Genomic DNA, 24,162 nt, shown 5'->3' on the forward strand with positions numbered 1-24,162 from the left:
CAGTCACAGTGGGCACAAACGTTCATGGCTGGAGAAACACATGTGCACAATGCATGACGATGCATGTACGTAGACATCGAAATGGTCTACAAGTTATTAACTGCAATAATTATTGTCTGCCTTCTACTTTTGAGTTTTGTCACTTATGGTTTATGAGCACATTACCCCTAAGGTGATTGCTTCCTTCGTCCCACCCCCTCCCCCTGCGCTCCCCCCCCACCCCCCTCCACCACCCACAGTGACACACACACACACACAATTACATTTTTGCTGTGAGTAAACTCAAACATGCAATTCTGACAACTCCTCAACAAAAAAGCCTCAGTGCCCCCTCCAAACTCTGTCCCATCTTTGTTACTACGAACTATACTTGAAAAAGAACAGGTGATAAAGTGAGTGTACGTCAAATACCAGGCCAATCCCTGTGATGACATCATCTGAGGAGTAATCGCTTGGAGTGATGTAATCATTTCTTAATATGTTCATTTGCTTTTATTTGCAAATGAGATTAACTGTCTTCGGGATGTAATAGCAATGACATAACTTAAATAAAGTGATTTGCTTTTATCATTAACTAGCAGGGTTACCCGACATTGCTAGAGGAGGGGGGTGGATGCGGAACTGAGAATGGTGGGGGGTGGGAAGAGAACCGGCGAGGCAGGGGAGGGGGTGGAAGGGTATATTTAAAACTTGTACCGTCCCAAATGACTGGAAAAGCTAGCAAAGGTATCCCCCTCCTCTCTCTCTCTCTCTCTCTCTTCCCTTCTTCCTGACCCCTCTTTACTCCCCCCCCTCCCACTCTCTCGCCCCCCCCCCCACTCCCCTATCCCTCCCCTCTCTGCCCCACTTCCTTCTCTCCACCACTCTCTCTCCCTCCCCTGTCTCCATCATTCCCCTGTCTCCTCTTCTCCTTCTCCCACTCCTCTCCCTCCCCCACTCTCTCTCTCTCCCCACTCCCTTGTATCTCCCACACTCCCCTCTCTGCCACTCCTCTGTCTCCCACACTCTCCTGTCTCCCCCACTCCTTCTCTCCCCACCCCTCTGTCTCCCCACTCACTGTCTCTCCCCCACTTCTCTCCCTCCCCAATTCCCTCTCTCCCCACTCCCCTGTCTCTCCCCCACTCCCCTCTCCCTCCTCTCACTCCCCTCTCACTCACTCACCTCTCCTCTGTACATGTCGGTGTCTATCCTTTTTAAAGGCTTTAATTAGGTTTCCTCTCCATTTAAATGCAGAGGCATACCTATTGTTTTTCCTCGACTTTTTATTTTTCTTCCGCTTGTCGTTCACTTTCGAAAACTTTAATATCAATGTTCTCAGCAACCGTTGGTCCGATTGACACGACATTTCCATCAAGTGATTGGCTAGACATGTATTGGTTCACGAGTTATCAAGTGACCACTATATTCGTCATGTGTGTGCGTCTGTCTGTGTGTGTGTCTGTGTGTGTGTGTCTGTCTGTCCGCAGCATAACTACCCGATGATATCATCCGATCTTGATGAAACTTGGGTGGGAGGTTGATATCATGATCTAGTTGTGTCCTGCCTAGAGTGGGCGTATTGCGCCCATTGTGGGCGGAGCCACGCCCGAAAAAGATGTCTTTTTAGGGGGTAATCTTTCAAGCTCCATCTTCTCCGAGGGTTTGGTAGAATCAGACAGGGGTTTCGATATTTGTTTAGGCCAATGTCATGTGTCTAGCCGCACGGAGCTCGATTTTTTTTTTTTCATTTCATTTTTCACCGAATTTTCGGTATTGTGTAGCTAACTAACCTCATAGCTGATTATACATTATTTCCTATCTCATTTGAAGGTCAGTAACCTTCGTTTTGACATTTCTGGGCCTGGCCTGTCCGGGCCTGTTTCGGTTATAGTCCGTCCTTTGTCATTGAATACCGCTCGCTCGTGAACCATCGTCCTCTCCTGACTTGTAATTAATTTTACTGCTAATTATGACGTCATAGGTCACGTGGTATGGGCGCCATCTTGGAAAACACCTTCAACTTTGCTCCTATATACCTCTGAAACAGCTCAATGGAAAAAATTGAGTCATGGCTCATTTGAAAGAACTCTGCAATTGGACCAAAAAAACATGTTTATTTAGGATATTAAAAGTGCTGACGTTATGAAGTTAGAATTCCACAAATATATCCCTTGATGCCACGAATATGATATTTTTTTACATGACCTTTGTGAAAAACAACATTTCGACGTCATACGTCACATGGTTCGGCCGCCATATTGATTTTCGTGAAAAACACTAAAACCCCTTTTTTTCCGAAACGGCTGAACAGATCAGCCCAAACTTTGCATGCAGAATCGCATGCCCACGACGAACAAAAAGTTTCCACATGACGATGCCGTACCATCGTTTAGGAGTTGTGGCGTTTTTAAGCATAAATTTAAATCCTATCTCCTCCCTAATTTTCAAAGATATCAAGTGGAAACTTTACACAAACGTTCCCCATATGTGGAAGTTAAGATGTTACTTAGGAAGTTTTGGTAGGTCACATGGTTTGGCCGCAATGGGTAATTGAACGGAAATCTTTAAAAGTTTCTATCTCTTGAACCACTGCATTGGTCGACTTCAAATTGTAATGTAATGTATCTCTCATCAAGGGGCATAAGTATTTAAAATTTCAAGATGATTGGTTGTATGGTCTGGAAGCTAGAAGTGATTGGTTGTACGGTCTGGAAGGTAGAACTGTTGGTCCGATTGACATGAAATTTTCACCATAGGAGGGCCTCCTCCTGTAGAATGTTTTAATTATTATGACGTCATATCGATTACCATCGTGATCTATGTCATAGATCACGTAGTACAGGTGCCATCCTGGAAAACTTCGCACCTCTATATCTCTGAAACCACCCCATGGAAAAAATTGAGTCCTGGCTCATTGTCAACTACTCCCCATGGCGAATAAGATATGTTAATGATGATGTCATCGGTGCCTTCATTATGACGTCATAATTCGACAAGTACAACACTTATCCGATCATTTAGTGAATTCTTTTCTCAGCAACTATTGGTCTGATGGGCACGAAATTTTCATCATAGGAATGCCTCCTCATGTAGAATATTGTTACGGCTTTGCAATAAATGACACCCCCTCTAGTTAATTACATGACAACATCTAGCCTGCAGTAGTCAGTTATTTCTTATTAAATGTAGAGATTAGCTCCCTTTCCATTGGGGAGTAATTAAAGCCAATATGCATTGAGTTAGGCAGGATTTCAACCCTCCGTGTGGTTGAAAGAAGCAAACGTTGGTTCATGAATAAATAACAGCATGTGATCAACCTCGACCAGTGGAAGAACGGGCCGTGAAACCTTCCAGAGGGAGGCGTGGCCAAATGGACGACTGCACGTGACCAACATCGGCCAAAGATAGGTCGCGGAACCTTACACAAGGAGGTAGGGCTCAATGACCACACGTGACTAGCAGCGACCAATCATAGGATGTGGAACCTTCCCAAAGGAGGTAGGGCTGATTGACCGCATGTGACCAATGGGAGACCGTGGAATACTCTAGAAGGACATTCCACCCAATAAAGGCCCATGCCGATCATTCTCCGATCATTCTCCGATCGATCTCGATCTCGATCTCGATCTCGATCTCGATCTCGATCTCTCTCTCTCTCTCTCTCTCTCCCCTCGTTCGTCCTTCAACCTGACCATCCTTCGAGCTGGTTATTCCGCGCTGCCCTTCTCCTTCGTCCTTCAAGCGGTGGGTCGACCTCCGAGCTGGTTCTTCCATGCTGCCCTTCTCCTTCGTACTCGAACTGGTTCATCCTCCGGACCTTCCTTCAAGCGGCGGATCATCCTCTGAGCGGACCTTCCTTCAAGCCGCTCGTCCGAATAGACTCGGGCGCCACAAGCGGGAACTGCCGGACCCGAGTTAGAGTCCACACAGTCTACCGGTGTGTAATCCCTGTGTGTTCATTCCCTGTGTTTGTGAGTGTGCCAGGTGCCTGTGTTGGGATTAGATAGGTAAGATTTGTTGTTAAGTCTACTTCTCGTCCTTTTTTCTGTGTCATCGTAAATAAAAGACGTCTACATTTTGGTTCCTTTCGACTTGCTCATGTGCGTCCTTTAACCCATTGATCCAGCATCGTCCGAAACTGAATCCGGCTGCTCAATTAGGCCCGTAGATCACACAGGGTAAAGTCGCAACCCACACCGTGCGACCCGCTCGGCGCACCTGATTGGAATAAGGTGTGGGAACGCGAGGGGTTAAATTCCCGGTTTTCCCGGCCCCGTGGTCTCGAAGGTATTCGGGGCACGATCGATAATCCTTCAACCCGTGATTTGTGGATTGGCGATTGGAGTTGCTACGCAACCCGCGAGGCGCGGGTTTCGTCTCGCGTTCGACGGCCCGTGGACCCGGTGTCTGTGGGGAAACGGGGACTTAACTCCCCCCCCCCCCTCCTTAATAGGTCGACAGAACCGGGTTCCATAACAATATTTTAATGATACTCATGACGTCATAAGTCATGTGGTACAGGCGCCATCTTGAAAAACCGAAAAATGTTGCACCTCTATAGTCTATATCTCCAAAACCGCTGCATGGAAAAAATTGAAACATGGCTCATTGTAAAGAACTCCATATGGGGAATAGGTGTGGTTAACGATGATGCCATTGGTGCCATAATTATGACGTTATAATTCGACAGGGACAACGCTTAGTCTTATCAGTTTGAAATGTATTGAGCGTGATCTATGCAACAATTATATTGGAGAATATAACTTTATGATGTCATCGCTCACGTGGTCTGGCAGCCATATTGGATCAAAGAAAAAAAATGTTCAAAAACAGAAGAGTTGTCTCGCAACAAGTTGACTGCGCAGGGTGAGTATTCTTTGTATACCACCTAGTTATAGAGAAGTGTTGCATGAAAATACCACAAAACTCCACATTTACCACGTTCTAGTTCTATGATTTACCACTTATCAGTTGTTATCGCCGAATCTTTATTCGATGTGAGCACCAGGTATTTCATGACCGATGTCATACCCAATTTCCACCTCTGCTTCATGCAGTACATGTGCGTTCTGACAAGAGCTTCTACATCAGGATTTTGACTCTCGTCTTCATCAGAAAATTAGTCGTCAAATTCACTTTTTGACGGATCTGTAGCGAGTTGTGCAGCCATTGCCCGTTGCATGCTGAGACTATCGTACTGGTGATGACATCACACAGATGACCGAATGACCACGGAGTTTTTCTGGACCTTTCAGAGGCGATATCTGCCAGGTCTGATTTTTATTGTTTGTTTGTCTTTTTTAAACTTTAATACCTCAAAAAATTATTAGAATAAAAAACCACGTTCAGATCTTTGTTTATTACTTCAAAATTCATATCACATCACATTGAATTTATTTTTTTGGGATTCTGTGGACTTTTACGATTTGAGGGGAATAACAAAGGCCCTGCAGTGTTTGTTTGTGCATGACAGGTTTGTAGTTATCACTTAAATTGGGCTGCTTGTATTAATCACCCAATTTGTATACAGTCTGCATGTTATGGAGAAGAAGAAAATGTTATTTAATTCAAAAATGCATTCTCCATGCAAAGTCGGTGACGTTATTACTATTCCCAGTTTTAATTACTCTCCTTCCGAACTGTGTCTGAAAACCCCGTGGGGTGTTGCAGGTTACAGCTGAGAAGCTTTATTTGCAAAGTCTCTTAACAAGGATACCAGGGCCTCGTTGAATAAATAAATTATGCGATTAAGCATTTGCTCAGCAAATAGGGGGCCCAACTATAAAATGCTAGGATTTGGTTTTGGAAGTCCACTCTTTTTTAACCTTTACTGCAGCAACCGCATGACCTTTATATATTCTTGTAATTTATGTCCAAGCTCGTCCATGAGTGTTTGGCTGATGAAGAACTATTCTTTGCTCACCGACAAGAAATCTATCATCCATAGCTCTTATGGTCTGATGTGAATCAAAGTCTACTTTGAGTGTGAGTACAATGGTATAGTGAGTTATCTATATATTACGTATCCAAAATGAGGACTTTTCGACTGTCATCTAGTTTATGAGGAGTAATTGAGTAAAGACCTGCTATTGTGAACAAACTTTTTAGCAAATACGTTTGTCCCCCCCCCCCCCCCCCTTGAGTTTAAAGTTACCCCATGGTTGGGTTACCCCACGTTGAACAGTAGACAAATCTTGTAACTTTCAAAGTTGCCTTATTACTAGTGTTACTTTGAACAATTATTTTTTTAAGCGTATTGACCACACTTGATCAAACACAAATCCTTTTGACTCTGACAACAAATAAACGCATGTGCGTCTTCCGGATAAAAATTGGACCGATGTTAAACCAAACCAACAAACTCAACTCCCGTGACCCGTCCCTTCCCCATCAACTTCAGATGAAGATGACGTGCGATCGGAGCTATTTGAAGCAACAAGGGAAGATCCGAGAAATCATTCAACAAGGGAAGCCAATCAGCCTTACCTCCCACAGCTGTTCCCATTTGGGTTTAAAGATTCACTTTTCACAAAATAATCTATAGATCAAGCCCTTCAATCTGCGAACGATGAAAGGTGGAGGAGGTAACACCTCTGCAAGGGTCCTCAATCAAGGAAAAATCTGCCCTCCTCCTGTAAGAGATTTCTCTCTACACAAACGCTTCCACTCCTTCCATTCAGAAAATAAATAGCACCGCAAAGCGGGCATAACCGCTCAGCCCATGCATGGTGGAAACCAATTTCAAGATGGCTGCCGTGGCGGCCATATTGAAAATCACAGCGCTCCCATTTTCGAAAGGAGCCTTCCTCTACTCAACCCCAACACACACTGCAAAAATGGATTTAATCGGACAAGCCGTTCTGCTTGAAATTGACGGAAACCAATTTCAAGATGGCTGCCATGGCGGCCATATTGAAAATCGCAGCGCACCCATGAACCTTCCTCTACTCAACCCCAACACACACTGCAAACATGGATTTAATCGGACTTGCCGTTCTGCTCGAAATTGATGGAAACCAATTTCAAGATGGCTACCGTGGCGGCCATATTGAAAATCACAGCGCGCCAATTTTCGAAAGGAACCTTCCTCTACCCAACCCCAACACACACTGCAAAAATGAATTTAATCGGACAAGCCATTCTGCTCGAAATTGACGGAAACCAATTTCAAGATGGCTGCCGTGGCGGCCATATTGAAAATCGTAGCGCGCCCATTTTCGAAAGGAACCTTCCTCCACTCAACCCCAACACACACGGCAAAAATGGATTTAATCTGACAAGCCGTTCTGCTCGAAATTGACGGAAACCAAAAGTTGACGAATGCCCGAACGCCCGGACGCCCGCCCAGACGACGCCCGTGACGACAATACCCCTGAGCCCAAATTGGGCTGAGGGGTGAAAACTTAACATAAGAAAACTTTTGTGCCAATTATCTACAGCATCCGTGGCCTCGCTCAAGAATACTCCTTAAACCCCTACCTGGTTATCACAACCTGAAAATGTCAGATGTACCTTAAGCACATTAAAGCCCTTTCCCAAAAGCAAAATACTAATTTCAAAATAACTATGAAGGCCCGACGCTTTGGAGAACACCTTGCAGCACTGAACTGCACTCCATAATGACCAGTCATTCCTCGTGAAAATAATGAAAATAACAAGATGGTCCATATACACCAAGGACGGCATATTATGACCCGCCATCGCTGAATCCTAAAACCCTCCACTCTATCTTGCAGTGCATAGATCAGAGGAATAGGTGCCAGAACAAAGAACAAGGGAGACAAAGGACAACCTTGTCGAACCCTCTTTCGATATTAACTGCAGCTACCATTCTATTAATTAATAACACCTCCCATAAATACTCCTGTGAGATGCTATCGAAAGCCTTCACTAAATCCAAACTCAGGAGTGCAAGATCCGCCTTTCTGCTGTTTGCCAAAGACAGGGCATCTCTAACACAAACCAAGACATTGGAAGCTCCCCATGCCCTTGATACCATACCCTTGGTGCTCGGACAAAACACTGTTGGCTTCCTCCTCCTGCACAAGCTTTAAAAACAGTTGTGGTGATCTTGCAATCCGAATTCAGAGACATCGGTTTCCAATTTTTTATATCCTTCAAATCCCCTTCCTTTGGGAGCATCACCAACAATGATTCATACCATAACGGTGGCACGCTACCAGAGTTCCAGATAGCACTACAAACTTTCGAAAGGGGGCTTTTAATTTCTGGTAAAACCTCCTTGTAAACTACGTTTGGAATGCTATCCTTCCCGAGTGTTTTCCCCTTTTTAAGGCCTTAATACATTGTTCTAACTCGGGTGTAAATGTATAATTTTCCTTCCCACCATTCACAATGTTACATTGCAGTACAATGTTACAGAAGATCTTCCCTGTCCATTGCAGACGCCTCCTGCTTCCTATACAAATATGTGAAGAAATCCCCCAATCTACCCATCGACTACCACAGGGTCAGCCTGAAAGCAGCCCACACTATCACACAGGCATGATGGCAACACATGTTTTGCCAACTTACGGTAAAGGAGTGGAACACCGTTCATGGTTTCCTGCGGAAGCCAAAGTGCTTCTCAAAAAATGCAGTCTTCCTGTTTCCGATAATATGCAGCAATGCTGCTTTTAATTGATGAAATTTCATTCCACACATCAAATCCATTCGACTGTAGGGCATACAGTCATTGAAGCCTCCAGAACAACCAGACAAACTACTGTCTCTCCCTTCGTATCTTGGTCCTCCCCAAACTTTGTAAATAAAAAAGTTGTCCAGTTGGGACCGCGCAGAATTCCCATGACCTATCCACGTATGGCCAGAGATAATCATATGCAACGCGCGAAAGAATCCCGAAGGTCAAACGAGCTAAACACCTCCACCCCTCAACACCTCAACACCTCCACCCCTCAACACCTCCACCCCTCAACACCTCCACTCCTCAACACCTCCACCCCTCAACACCTCCACCCCTCAACACCTCGATCACTCTTGGTAATGGACCCATAGGGAGCGGTTCCTTCTAGTGTTCAATAAATCCATGGCAGCTTATTGGAAAAGAGAATGCCAATACCATCATTCCTCTTTTTATTACTCCCAGAAAAATGAAAAGGTCCCAACCACACTTTAGGAAATGATGGATAACTCATCGGAGCTGATTTTAAAAAACACTTCTGTAAAAAGGCTGCATCAAAACAGCATATGTTGATTTCCTTGAAAATCGCATCCCTCCTCTCCAGATGAAGAATTCTCCAGGCATTAACTGACAAGATCTTCAAGTGCGTCATCCGAAACACTGTTCAAGGGTGATCCCTTTCTCAATTTATTACTGTCTTATTGTTTTTCCAATCCTTCCCCTCACCTCTTTCTCCTCCACTTCGCATATTGAAAGACACCAACCTCTTTAGGCCTTCTATTCAACTCCACGTCCAACTCTATATTCATATTCCCTTCGCATGGAGCACCTAAACTACCTACACATAAGCTACCTTCCTATGCATGGAGTTACCGACTTTTGTTTCGAGATCATATCCAAGCACCCATGCCTTCGATGCTACTCCAGTCCACGCCCCCCTCAACATTCTTTGAAATTACTATATTTCATATCTGACACTTGCCACAAGCTCTGAGGCGTGAGCTATACAACCTACCTCTCCAACCACACCACTCTTGGTAATATACTGTTGTATTTGTAGGGGGTAGGCAGTGATTACTTTAGACCAGGTAGATTTGCATAGATTAGTGTGCTCCGACTAGCGCGAAGAAGAAGAAGCACCTCAATGTACTATAAGTAGAGACTTTGTATTAGACCGGACTGTCAGGTTAAGTTTGTATCTTCGTCCCCATTACGAGGAGTGGGGTATGTTAATTAGCTCGGGGATTATGGGTAATTATCCCTTGTACGTCGTTACCTCTGTAATTTATTTCCTATGTCCCTTTTGGCACCACACCACAGACACGTATCCAGAATCCCACATTTAAACGCCCTAATAAAAACAACGGAAGCCAGGACATTGAGCGCTGCCGCTGACAACTCTGACTTTGGAGGCACACATAGGTTGGGCAGGCTGAGGTCACGCCCCGAGGAGCCGTGATTGGATGGGGTTTTGATTGACGGGAAGGACTGGTAAGAAGCACACGCTGATTGGTGAAGCATGACAGATGACATCAGAGCAGCGTGTACAAAGTAGTTGGAGCGGCGGACATTTTCCCTTCTCGTTCTGGATGTCAAAGTGGATGGTTGTGCTTGCTCTCTGCATGGGGAGGCTTCATCGTGAACGGCCGCATTCCAAGACTTTGCTGGTGGTCATGATGAGGCGGAAGAGCCGCGGACGGAGAGCTGCAGTTTTCCAGGCTGGAACGACGCGTGGACGAGTGCTGCTTGCCGCTGCAGCGTGACGAGGCCAGGGGTGAGCGAGACACCCAGTGAGGTCTGCTTCACGCCAACGAGCGCATTTTGCACGCAACAACGCCAAGACCTAGGACTGTCTTTGGGGATTCCTGGCGAGACGCACCGATTGAGTTGAGTTAGGTGTACACAGCCGCATATTTATTTACAGTTATTTTATCCTTCCCTTCTGTCTGTTTTCAAGTTTGTTTTTTTGGGGATGTTCCGTTTAGGAATTCAGTTTATTGCGCATTTTCTTTGTACCGGCATTTATTTAAATAAACCTGTTGTTTTTGGACATTTTAAATTCGTTTTCGTTTGTTATTTTTGCAGGTTTGAGGCCTGCTGGTAGGATCCGTGAAGGTAAGTGCTCCATTCGCCCCATCCCTCTTGCTTCCCCACGGGTATTCTCCACGATTTGACTGAACGCTTCAGAGTTAAAGCTCGTTAGGCCTTCAGTGCTACCCTAATCACCAACGGTAGTCACGCGACAATACCTCCCTCCCCCCCCCCCCCCCCCTTCCATGCCCAACCTCGCTTCTCTCCATCTTGTCTTATCAACTTTTTCTCATTTCTCTCCATCACCCTCGATCAGGACACCTGAGCCCAAAGGATTTTCAACCCTTAAAGGCACCCTAAATGCCGGATGAGGTTCAGCCTTAGCTTTAGAACCCATGGCTGGGGTAACATGCGAGACCTTAAGTGAAACAGATAAAACAGCACCTGAGGTTGTCGCTTCACAATCACTAAATATCCCCAACCCCCCACTTGATGGACCCTTAGCAGTAGGGAAGTCTCTTCCACTTGCAGAACTCTGAAGAAACTCGTGCATTTTTGGTTCACGAGTTATCAAACAGTGACCACTATATTCGTCATGGATGTGCGTCTGTCTGTCTGTCCACAGCATAACTACCCAATGATATCATCCGATCTTGAAGAAACATGGGTGGGAGGTTGATATCATGATCTGGTTGTGTCCTGCCTAGTGTGGGCGTATTGCGCCCATTGTGGGCGGAGCCACGCCCAAAAAAGATGTCTTTTTAGGGGGTACTCGAGTTCAAGCTACATCTTCTCTGAGGGAGTTGGTGGAATCCGACAGGGGTTTCGGTATTTGGTTAGGCCAATGACATGTGTCTAGCCCCACGGAGCTCGAGTTTTCATTTTCGCCCCAAGGTCAAGGTCACAAGGTCACAAAATTTAGAAAAGTCGATTTTTGATGGTTTTATTACATTGTTCGCTTCCTGATAGGGTGAAATGTCATACATGATCTTATATTATCACATACATCATGAAATACAAGTTTTCAAACAAATTTCAGAATCTTCGACCTTTGACCTTTGAAGGTCACAAAGGACAAATTTTCAAATTTGTTGGAATCGAACCGAATTTTCGGTATTGTGTAGCTAACTAGCCTCATAACTGATTATACATTATTTTATATCTCAATGCAAGGTCAGTAACCTTCGTTTTGACATTTCCAGGCCAGCACCACACACAATTACGTACAGCTGGCTCTTAACCACGTGTGCACGCAGCGCATTGGAGACCTTTGTAAATAGGCATGTACACCGCATGTCGGGGGCCGACACCTGCGACGTGGGCCCCCGATCCCCCAGTCCTGGCCTGTTTCGGTTATAGTCCGTCCTTTGTCATTGAATACCGCTCGCTCGTGAACCATCGTCGTCTCCTGACTTGTTTTAATTATATTAACATAGGACTCGGGACAAAAATGTTAGAGGTGCGTCAAGCTACCGCAAAGATTACATTTCAGACGATGTGCACACGCATTCTCCAGATACTCATAGGAACCACACCAAAACACTTTGGACAATGTATAAATCTACGAAATGTCCCGATGTTGATTTTGCCTGGAAGATGCTTCAAACAACCAGGTGACGTATAATCAACTTATAATTGCTGACAATTGTCACATTTAAAATCCGTTTACGTTTGAGTTATTTTTTGCAGGTTTGAGGACTGCCTGTGGGATCCGTGAAGGTAAGCGCTCTGTTCTCCCCCTCCCTCCCTCTTGCACCACCTTGCTCCAGTTTTGATGCCGTCAGCATCTAGCGCATCCACCACCGGACAGCGCAACTTCCAAAAGTGACTCAACCATGTGATAATATTGTAGCGGTTACCGCTGGATGCACACAATCGCCTTGCACCAGCCAGAACACGGCCAGACGCGCCTCTCCCGGGCATGCCCGGACTCACTGTTCCCGGGCACGCCCGAACCTCCCGGGCACGCCCGGTCTCGTCTTTCCCGGGCATGCCCGCTCTCGCCTTTCCAGGGCTCGCCCAGAGCGTCCGGGCATGCCCGCTATCGCCTTTTCAGGGCTCGCCCAGAGCGTCCTGGCATGCCCGCTATCGCCTTTCCAGGGCTCGCCCAGAGCGTCCGGGCATGCCCGCTATCGCCTTTCCAGGGCTCGCCCAGAGCGCCCGGGCACGCCCAGCCTCGACTTGCCAGGCCGCAGCCAAACACGCCCGGGCAGGTCCAGACTCGCCTTTCCAAGGCTCGCCCTTGACACCCGGGCATGCCCGGTATAGCTTTTGCCGGGCAAACTTCCCGACGTAAATGTGTATATATATTGCTGCCCGATAAATGGGCTTGTCAGAATACCTGAGCTGTTTTGTTTCAATAAAGCAACTCAGACGAATTCCGTCTTTGGTCGCGTCAATTCTTTCGACTCGCGTTGGAGCGCAGTTCCTTCATTGGTGACCTACCGACATGGATACGGCAGTGACGCTTAAACTGCCTACCTTCTGGGAGGCTCACGCGGCTGTTTGGTTCGCTCAGGCGGACTCTCAGTTCGCCCTGCGAGGCATCACCGCGGACGACACCCGCTTCCACCATGTTGTGGCGGCACTCGGTTCCGCCACCGCGGCCCGCGCCTTGAGCCTCCTCGAGCACCCGCCGGCTGCTGACAAATACGATGCGCTGAAGACACTCCTCCTCGACGCTTTCGCCCTCTCACCGGCAGCACGCGCACGGCGCCTGCTCGCTCTGCCCGAGCTCGGCGACACGCGCCTGTCAGAGCGCATGGACTATATGCTCTCGTTGCTCGGTGAGCACTCTCCGGATTTTCTGTTCCGCGAGCTGTTCCTTCGCCAGCTGCCTCCTCGTGCCAAAGCCGGGGGGGTGGATGGCACCCGTGTGGTGACTACCGCCGTCTCAACGACGCTACCACCCCCGACAGGTACCCGATCCCGCATATTCAGGACTTTTCCGCCCGTTTGGCGGGACGGGTCATCTTTTCGAAAATTGACCTGATACGGGGCTACCACCAGGTACCTGTCCGGGCGGCCGACGTCCCGAAAACGGCCGTCATCATGCCGTTCGGCCTGTTCGAATTTTTGCGGATGCCGTTTGGCCTCAAGAACGCGGCCCAGGCGTTCCAGCGCTTGATGGACGGCGTGCTGCGCGACCTGCCATTTCTTTTCGTCTATCTGGACGATATCCTCGTCGCCAGCACGTCTCGCGCCGAGCACCTCCTCCACCTCCGAACACTGTTCGGTCGCCTCAGCGAGCACGGCTTAATTGTCAACCCGGTCAAATGCCACTTCGGCGCGACGACCGTTGACTTTTTGGGCCACCGCATCACCAAGACCGGGGCCGTGCCACTGCCGACCAAGGTCGAGGCCATCACCACGTTCCCGCGTCCCCGTTCCATCAAGGCCCTCCAAGAGTTCCTCGGCATGGTGAATTTTTATCACCGATTCGTGCCCCGCGCTGCTCAGCTCATGTGGCCCCTTTACGAGGCCCTCCAGGGCAAGCCGGCCAAGCATGACATTGTTTGGTCCGCGGCCATGGACGCGGTCTTCGCCAGCGCCAAACGGGCCCTCGCCGACGCAACGCTGCTGGCTCACCCGGTGCTCAACGCGCCCATCGCCCTCACTATGGACGCCTCCAACTACGCGGTGGGCGCCGTCCATGAGCAATGGGTGGACGGGGTTTGGCAGCCACTCGCTTTTTTCAGCCGGCAACTCCGGCCGAACGAGTTAAACTACAGCACGTTCGACCGCGAGCTGCTCGGGCTATTCCTGGCCGTTCGCCATTTCCGACACCTCCTGGAGGGCCGCCCGTTCACGGCTTTCGTCGACCACAAGCCGTTGGTCTACGCAATGGCTAAGGTCACGGAGCCGTGGTCGGCCTGCCAGCAGCGCCACCTCTCCGCCGTGTCGGAGTTCACCATGGACATCCGGCACGTTGCCGGCAAAGACAACGCCGTGGCCGACTGTCTTTCTCGGGCCAGCGCGAACGCGGTCCACCTCGGCGTGGACTTCGCGCCCCTGGCGGCCGACCAGACCACCGACGCCTCGGTGCAGGCACTCCGTGCGGCAGACACGGGCCTCCGCCTGGCCAACATTCCCTTCGCGGGCACCGTCCTGCTCTGCGACGTCTCCCAGGGCCAGCCTCGCCCCATCGTGCCCGTTTCCTGGCAGCGCCGCATCTTTGCCTCCATCCACGGCCTTTCTCACCCGGGCCGGAAAGCTTCTCAGAAGCTGGTGTCGGCGCATTTCGTCTGGCACGGCCTTCGACGAAACATCCGCGACTGGGCCAATGCCTGCACGGCCTGCCAGCGGGTCAAGGTCCACCGCCACACCCAGGCCCCGCTGGCACCTTTCGCCGTGCCTGAACGGCGTTTCGACCACGTCCACGTGGACCTGGTGGGTCACCTGCCCCCCTCGCGGGGGTTCACCCACCTGCTCACCATGGTGGACAGGACCACCAGGTGGCCGGAGGCCGTGCCCCTCGCCTCCACCACCACCGCCGACGTGACGCAGGCGTTCATCGCCACCTGGGTCGCGCGCTTCGGCGCACCAGTGGACATCTCGTCCGACCGCGGCCCACAGTTCACGTCTGAGCTTTGGGGCGCGGTCGCCCGTTCGTTGGGGGTCACGCTGCACCGCACCACGGCCTACCACCCCCAAGCCAACGGGTTGTGCGAGCGGTTTCACCGCTCCATGAAGGCCGCACTCATGGCCGGCCTTCAGGACGACGGTTGGGCCGACCGGCTGCCGTGGGTCCTTTTGGGCCTTCGCACGGCCCCCAAGGAAGACCTCCAGGCGTCCGCCGCCGAGCTCGTCTACGGCCAGCCGCTCCGCGTCCCGGGCGAATTCGTGCCCGACGCTACCAGTCCCTGGTCCGCCACTCGCCAGCGCTCGGACCTCCAGGAGGCCGCCTGACGATTTGCCCCCGTGCCGACGTCCCGCCATGGTGGCCCCCAGTCCTACGTCCCCCCCGGCGCTTCGCACAGCAGAGTACGTCTTTGTGCGTCATGACGCGCACCAGGGGCCACTCCGGCCGCCGTACGACGGGCCCTTCCGGGTCCTGCGACGGGGCGACAAGTCTTTCATCGTCGACTTCGGCGGCCGGCCGGACCGGATTTCTGTGGACCGCCTCAAACCGGCGCACATGGACGTCGACCGACCACCACGGTTGGCCCTTCCTCTGCGGCGAGGCCGCCCCCCGTCCACAGTTCCCCCCGCTCGACCACCCACCACCACGTCGGACCCCTCCCCACGACCCTCCAGGGGTCACTTCCGCCAGGTCATCCGGACCCCCCTTAAATTGACCCTGCCGGTGCAGGTCGATTATGGAGGGGCGTGTGTAGCGGTTACCGCTGGATGCACACAATCGCCTTGCACCGGCCAGAACACGGCCAGACGCGCCTCTCCCGGGCATGCCCGGACTCACTGTTCCCGGGCACGCCCGAACCTCCCGGGCACGCCCGGTCTCGTCTTTCCCGGGCATGCCCGCTCTCGCCTTTCCAGGGCTCGCCCAGAGCGTCCGGGCATGCCCGCTATCGCCTTTTCAGGGCTCGCCCAGAGCGTCCGGGCATGCCCGCTATCGCCTTTCCAGGGCTCGCCCAGAGCGTCCGGGCATGCCCGCTATCGCCTTTCCAGGGCTCGCCCAGAGCGCCCGGGCACGCCCAGCCTCGACTTGCCAGGCCGCAACCAAACACGCCCGGGCAGGTCCAAACTCGCCTTTCCAAGGCTCGCCCTTGACACCCGGGCATGCCCCGTATAGCTTTTGCCGGGCAAACTTCCCGACGTAAATGTGTATATATATTGCTGCCCGATAAACGGGCTTGTCAGAATACCTGAGCTGTTTTGTTTCAATAAAGCAACTCGGACGAATTCCGTCTTTGGTCGCGTCAATTCTTTCGACTCGCGTTGGAGCGCAGTTCCTTCAATATCTTTGTTTTTCACGATCTCACAGTACATTTGAATCGTAATACTCACCTTTATTTCTGAAAGCCCCTTTCTGAAAATGCCACAGCTGAAAGATGATTCAGTGGTTGTGTATTCTTCCTCTTCTCCTAATTCTCCAAAAATTCGAGCACTCAAGGGTAGTTAATGAAAATAATTTTGAATACCTTTCAAAGCCAAAATTCCCCCAAAAAAACAATGCTCCATGAACGACGAGTTAGCAATATGAGTGATGATCAATTGTAAAATCCTCACACAGCGTTCCGACGCCGCACCTGTGTCGTTCCTGCAATGATCCCACAGCCGCAATCCTCCCACGCTGGTTCGGTGCACTCACAGAGATGGAGTGTGTAGAAGCTGGCGAAGCGCCAGCATCAGTTTTCAAAGGAAACAGGGGAGGCACAGACCCACTGACAGAAGATGATGATGGTCACCAAACTGAATCCAGGGTGGGAGCTGGAAGATCCATAATATATGCCACGTGTTCCTCCAACATCTTATCATCTTCCGAGTGTTCCAAAAGCAAAGAATCACCTTCATTCAAGTTAGCATCAGCGGCACCCACAGTAGTCACCACAGCGCTGGCAGACCTCACAGCACCAGCAACAGTATTCGTACCAGTATCATCAGCAGTAGGAGTAGTAGTAGTAGTCTCAGCAGCATCAGCCACAGAAGCAACACCCAAAACAGCACCATCATACTCCTCCTCACAATATTCCGAAGAAACCATCAAAGGTAAAGGCACGGTATTTTCCCAAATACCCACCATGATGGGATAAACTCAGGTCCAGACACGTCCCTCAAAATGGCTGGCCCTTGTCAGCTTGGAGCAGGAGCTCCTCCCTGGAGTGAACTGGTCAAGCCTTACAAGACATCAAGTTGAAATAAGACCCTATTACTGTAGTGGGTACCAGGAAGCAAGTACCACATCAGCTATTGCTGCATGCATGCATGCATCCTGACCAACAGGAAATGCTTGCCATACATTTATCTGTCTGTGGTACCAATACCCAAAACAGTTCTGGGAGCACCCAGGTGTAATTTAAATTTTGAAAGGCTCTTCCAGATAAACAGTTGCATAGGCTTTGCCTATTGGTCATGAGATTGATTAGTAGAGCTAAAGACCCCAACATCTCTGCTAGATTTTAACTATCAATTTTATAGTATTACCAACGTATAATTGTTTGTCCATTCTCTATCATTAATGCTGAGCATCAGTGAAAGGAGCAGCAAGTCTTTGGTATGACTCTGCCGGTCTGGAACCGCCAACCTTCCAGACTCAGAATGGACACCCTAACCATTAAGACACCGGCTCTGGTAACCTTGTCTGCTCTGGCCAAGAAGGGACGTCCACAGCAGGCAAGGTACGGGATCTGCTGGATAACTCCGAGTTGGTGCGGCCTTCGTTTTTAGCCCCCGTTGGATTTAGTCCAAACCGGGGGCTTAAGGATTGTGGCTCATGCGTCCGTGTGTGCGCAGCAATATCTCAGATATTTATGGCCCAAATTTGTTCAAACTTGGCAAAAGGACAACACATATATACATATGTATACTGTACATATGCACATCATTTTATTATGAGATCAGATCCAATATGGCCAACTGGTGGCCATTTCGTTACCATTTGTGTGTTTACTTAAATGTGTCCCCAACCATTTCTCGGACATGCATGGTCCGATTTTTTTTTCAAACTTGGTACAAGCACAGTACATGATGGCATACATGTGCACCTCACTTTATTGTGCAATCTAACCAAATATGGCCGACTGGTAGATTGGCGGCCATTTTAGTTGAAAAAACCCAATATCAAACACGTCCTCAACCATTTCTCGGACATGCATTTACCGTTCTGGTTCAAACTTGACACACAGATAACAAATAATGGCTAACATAGGCACGTCATTTTTATTCGAGTTCACATCCAATATGGCGGACTGGCGGCCATTTTGTTACTTAAATGTGTCCCTGTAGTGACCCATGGGTCCCCCAAGCGAGACCAGCAGCAGAATCTCCTTGCTCCAGCCGGTGACGTCACCGGCGGACAACCTCGGCGCCGGGGTGGCTGGTCACGTGACCACCAAAGCGTGCGGTTATAATCCTTTGCACCTGTCGGTCACGTGACCACCGAAACACGCCTCGCCTGAGAGGCGTGGCTTTCGGTTTCGGTTATGCTTTCTGGTTTTGGATATATATGCAGCCCAATAAACGGGCTTTAGAGAGTTCCCGAGTTGGTTTTTACAATAAACATCTTCTCGGACGAGTTTGTGTCTTGCCCGTCACTTCGTCCGTCTCAAGCAAGAGCCCGGCTCGTCACTGGTGAACCCGACGTGATTTGAACACGCAACCTTCTGATTGCCCCCGCACGGATGCGGGGGCTGCGAACGGACACGGCAAGCGCGCCCTAGCCAGGGAAGCCACCTAGGCTGGTGACGCCGGCTTCTCCTGCACGGCTTCGGGCGCAGTTTCGACCGCGGTTTCGACATGCCGGAGTTTCGGTGATGGCCATGACTATGAGGTTCGCGCACCGCGCTCGGCTCCTCCTCTACGACCGGAGGAGGAACCTATTCCAAGACCCTCCGAAGGCACGGCTGCTTCGTCACCTTCGCGCGCACTGATGTTGGCGGAACGGCTGCTTCGTCACCTTCGCGCGCACTGACATTCGCGGCACGGCCGCTTCGTCACGTTCGCGCACCTACAACTACAACCGCAACTACTTCTCCGACCCTGCATCCTCGGGAGGCCCGCGAGGAACCTCGGCAGCCTCCCCCGAGGCCTGGACCAGCCCCTCGGTTGGCTCACCCGCTTTTCGCGTGCACTGCTCGAGCCTTCTCGGCACTGCAACCGCGAACTGCAACCTCGGGAGGCCCGCGAGGGACCTCGGCAGCCTCCCCCGAGGACTTGCCCGGCCCCTTGGCCACCCCCCGTCCTGCACCCCCTGTCCGACCACCCGCCACCACACCGGACCCCCCCTGCCTGCACCCCCTGTCCGACCACACCGGACCCCCCCCCCCCCCCTGGCCAGGGGTAGTTTCGGTCGGGTCATCCGGACCCCCCTCAGGTTGACCTTCCTGGATCAAGTCCATTCTGGGGGGGGGGCGTGTGTAGCGACCCATGGGTCCCCCAAGCGAGACCAGCAGCAGAATCTCCTTGCTCCAGCCGGTGACGTCACCGGCGGACAACCTCGGCGCCGGGGTGGCTGGTCACGTGACCACCAAAGCGTGCCGCGCGTGCGGTTATAATCCTTTGCACCTGTCGGTCACGTGACCACCGAAACACGCCTCGCCTGAGAGGCGTGGCTTTCGGTTTCGGTTATGCTTTCTGGTTTTGGATATACTAGGGCATGCCCGTACTATATCTATATCTAAAATTATATCCCCCCCCTCTATTTACATGAAATGGTTTGGTCCAAAGCGAACGGCTTGCGAGTGGTGACAATCCCCCCCCTCTATTTACATGCAATGGTTTGGTCCAAAGCGAACGGCTTCCGGAGTTTGGTAAAGAAATCGCCATCGCGTGCACAAACGCGCAGGAAAGCGAATGAATCGCAAATTCGTTTTTATTAGTTGTAAAACATAGTTTAACGCCAACATAGTTTGCAAACGTGAAATAAATGAATACGCTCTCAAATGTGCCATCCGAGGCAGAGTGTGCCCGCCACGTTCGGCACACGCGATCGTTCGCTGCTCTCTGATTGGTTGAATCGTTTTTTGGACATAGCTCGGTAAGTAATTGTCCGATTAATATGAAACCTTGAAAAGGCACATCCTCGGGTCCCCAGCAATATACCTGGCAAGTTAAAAGTATATCGGACCCGTGGTTGTCGAGAAACAGCGGTCACAGACAAACAAACGTACAGACGTACAGACGTACAGACAGAGATTACTGGAATTATAGATAGATATGCAGCCCGATAAACGGGCTTTAGAGAGTTCCCGAGTTGGTTTTTACAATAAACATCTTCTCGGACAAGTTTGTGTCTTGCCCGTCACTTCGTCCGTCTCAAGCAAGAGCCCGGCTCTTCATCCCCAACCATTTCTCAGAATGCATGTGTCGGCGTAAGGTGTAGCCATACGGAATTGTTCCCGTTGGCTGGTATATTTATTTTATTACATTTTCTTTGCTACTGTAGTTTAATGTCTAGCGATAGATTGTTGTGTGGTTTATGGTGATTTGTGCCATGAGGGTGATAAAATGTAAAATTAAGTTTAGTTGTTGGCCACCGGAAATCGAGAGCACGCTTCCGCCCTGACTACCGTGGTGAGAGCAGGGTTTTGGCGCGTTATCAGGCCCAGCCATTAACGTGGCGTGGATTCGCCGTTCACCCATGAAGACTGTTGGGTTCAGTTGTTATTCGGAGTTTGGACTCGAATGACACTAGGATTCTAGGACTCGTGTGAGCGGTAAGTGCGTCACTTTGTGTCGATTGATTCAGAGTTATTAAATTATCTAAGAGATCCGTGGGCTACAAGTAAAGGTGTTATTACTCTTCCGATTGATTTCATTTTTACCGGAACCTATGACGTGAACCGCATGTTCACTCTTAAAAAGGCACTCCTTTGTGTTCCTCATCGGCAAAGAAGGCGCCATTTTGGTTGTAGAGTTGGTGATCTGTGCGGCCTCGTGATGGTTGTATAATTACTTTAATCATATTGTGGAGGAATTGTCAAAGCAAACGATAGTAATTTATGGATGCAGCACGGAGACACATGTTTTAGCCACAATGACGAGGGTTAGATTATTGGCTCCACTAGTAAGGAGTTTTAGCCCTCCCTTACAATAAAAACAAACCGGAAAGACAAGCAGGAAGCGGCCGCGTACAACGCCGGCATGGGCATCAAACATCGTGCAAGGCAGGCAATAGCCACGCCCAGGGAACGTGTGATTGGAAGGGACAAAAAGCTTTCCCATGATTGGTGAAAGGAAGGTAAAGGAGCGGTGCACTGATTGGCCACCGACCGGTGACACCTCGGCCAATCAATGCGGAGGGCGCGAACATTCGGCCAATCAGTGCGGAAGGCGCAAAACGACTACTTAGAAGTCGGTCGCTGATTGGAGGGAAGAAGGGCAGGTGATGTTAGAAGGCGGGAAAGACCACGAATAAGCGAGGTTCTGGTTGGTAGAGGGAGAGAGCTGACGTGACTCGGTAGGTAACAAGACGACTGGCTCGTGGGCATTTTGCTCTCTGTGCTGGACTCTTGGAGATCTCTTGGCGCTCGGAGCTCTTGGCTGGCTTCTTCCCTGGTTTTCCTTCGCGCTCACTTCCCGGGGTTCTTCGTGCTTGGTGCTCTTGGTCTTGGTGCTCTTGAGGTTTGGTGCTTGGAGTGAGGCTGGTGCCTGTGTGCTAGCGGGGCCTACCTGGCGGCGTGCGCTAGACTAGCGGAGCGCGCGAACGAGGCGAACTGAGGCCTCCTTCCCGCCAAGCACGGAGCCGTGTCCGGACGCGAGCGTGGGGCCTGGACGACAGAGACAGATAAGACGCATTCACAAATACACAACAAACGTTTTATTTTATTGATTTCTCCTTTGTCCTGTTGTTAAGTCTGGTGTGGGGACGTCCCAACTTAGGATTTAGTTTCTTCCGTGGCATCCATTGTTCTCGGGTTCTGTATAATAAACCTGTTTATTTTTGTACATTTTATCCCGGATTCCCGTTTGAGTTCATTTCCTCCAGGATCAGAGCTGCCGTCGGATCGCTACAGGTAAGGGCTCGCCGCTTCTTCCTCTTCCTTCTTTCTTCCGTGCTTGCAGTCAAATCCGCAATTGATCGCCGCCTCGGAGTTAAAGCCCGTTTGGTCATCGAGCCCACGTTTGGTCGCGAGCCCACGGTATCAACCAGAGGATATTCACGCGATAGTATTACATGGCTATTATTGTTGATACACATGTTCGTGTATCAAAATATTTTGCTGACCAAAGAGGTTAATTGTTATTAATCATTATGTATCTGATTATTGTTCCTCTTGTATTTACAGCATGTTGCTGCCCCTTTTTACCCCCGCCAGAGGAGAAGGTATTGCATTTGTGTCTTTGTCTGTTTGTCCGCACAGAATAAATATGATTTTCTCTGCTATCGTTGGTCCGATCGACAGGAATTTTTCACCAGAGGTGCAACTCGACCTGTATAATTTTTTATGATAATTATGACGTCATATGTCACGTGGTTCGGCCGCCATCTTGGAAAAATCGTAAAATTTTGCACCTCTATATCTCCGAAAGTGCTGAACAGAAAAAATTGAGACATGGCTCATTGTAAAGAACTCTTCATGGGGAATAAAATATGTTAATGATGATGTCATAGGTGCCTCCATTATGAAGTCATAATTCGACATGTACAAAACGTCATTCGATCAACATAAAATTTCTTGGGCATAATCGAGGTATAAATTAGTTTAGAAAAAAAATAATGATGACGTTATCGGTCACGTGGTTCGGCCGCCATATTTGTTTTAACACAAAAGCCTTAAAAACAACTGAAAATACATCCTGGCGAGGGTTTGCAATCACTGATTGCTCTTTTTCTTGTTCTTATGTTGTTTTCCCTTCAAACTAAAACATTCATTAAACGATTGGAAGAAGACCTCGGGTTGGTGGGCAACTTATAGCGGCTACACATGGACCGATTTTGTTCAAACTTTGCACAAAGACAATACATGAGAGTATACATATGCAGAAGATTTTGTTTTCCAATCTGACCAAAGTAATATAAAGTATAATCTTGTAAATATAGGCTAGCCCTTTAACTTCATGTGTTTAGTGTTGGCTTAACGGTTAGGAGGCTGGCTTGGAATTCTCAGGTCCTGAGTTCAAATCCCGTTTGGTTGTTTAATTAACACCAGGTAGGGTTAACACAGCCTGTCCATCCTTCCGATGTCATCAAAATGAGTACCAGTTTACTGGGATGAATAATGCATTCAACGATCCTGTGTGGGAGTGGAGACCCGACCAGGATTGTGCCCACTAGCCAAGAAACTTCTTCAGGAGCCATATGCATCTGAAGATGCAGGTGTGGTCATCATCATCACCAACCTTTAGCTACATACAGCAAAATTACTAAAACAAGGGGGCTATGTCATTTTATGTCTCTTTTTCCTTGTTGCAGATGAAGTACCCTACATCATTTCTTGTCTAAATACATTTGGTATTGTAATGGACAGGTATTGCAATTAAGTTTTGATATTGATCTGCATGAGGATTATAATCTGGAGTGTGCACTGTATCAATAAACGATGTGTTTGAATTGAAAGTCACAGTGATATTGAAACTGCAATCAATTACAAACAGCCAACGAAGCATTTTGATCGGTCTTTGCAAATAGGAAAGCTGATAACCTTTAATGCATGTGGTTAGGCAAATGCATCAATCAGTATAACACAATGTAATCAACAGCATTTGTGAATCAACAAACGTGTGACATAGGCATATGGAAATGCATGTAGGATGCAAAGTTCATGTATGTGTGTATATATATATATATATATATATATATATATATATATATATATATATATATATATATATTGTTACGGACATGGCTTAAGATGTTATGATGGGCCGAGCGGAATGGCCGCCGTGTTCGC

Source organism: Myxine glutinosa, chromosome 1, assembly GCF_964187855.1.
Source record: "Myxine glutinosa chromosome 1, kmMyxGlut1.1, whole genome shotgun sequence".
In the NCBI taxonomy this organism is placed as follows: Eukaryota; Metazoa; Chordata; class Myxini; order Myxiniformes; family Myxinidae; genus Myxine; species Myxine glutinosa.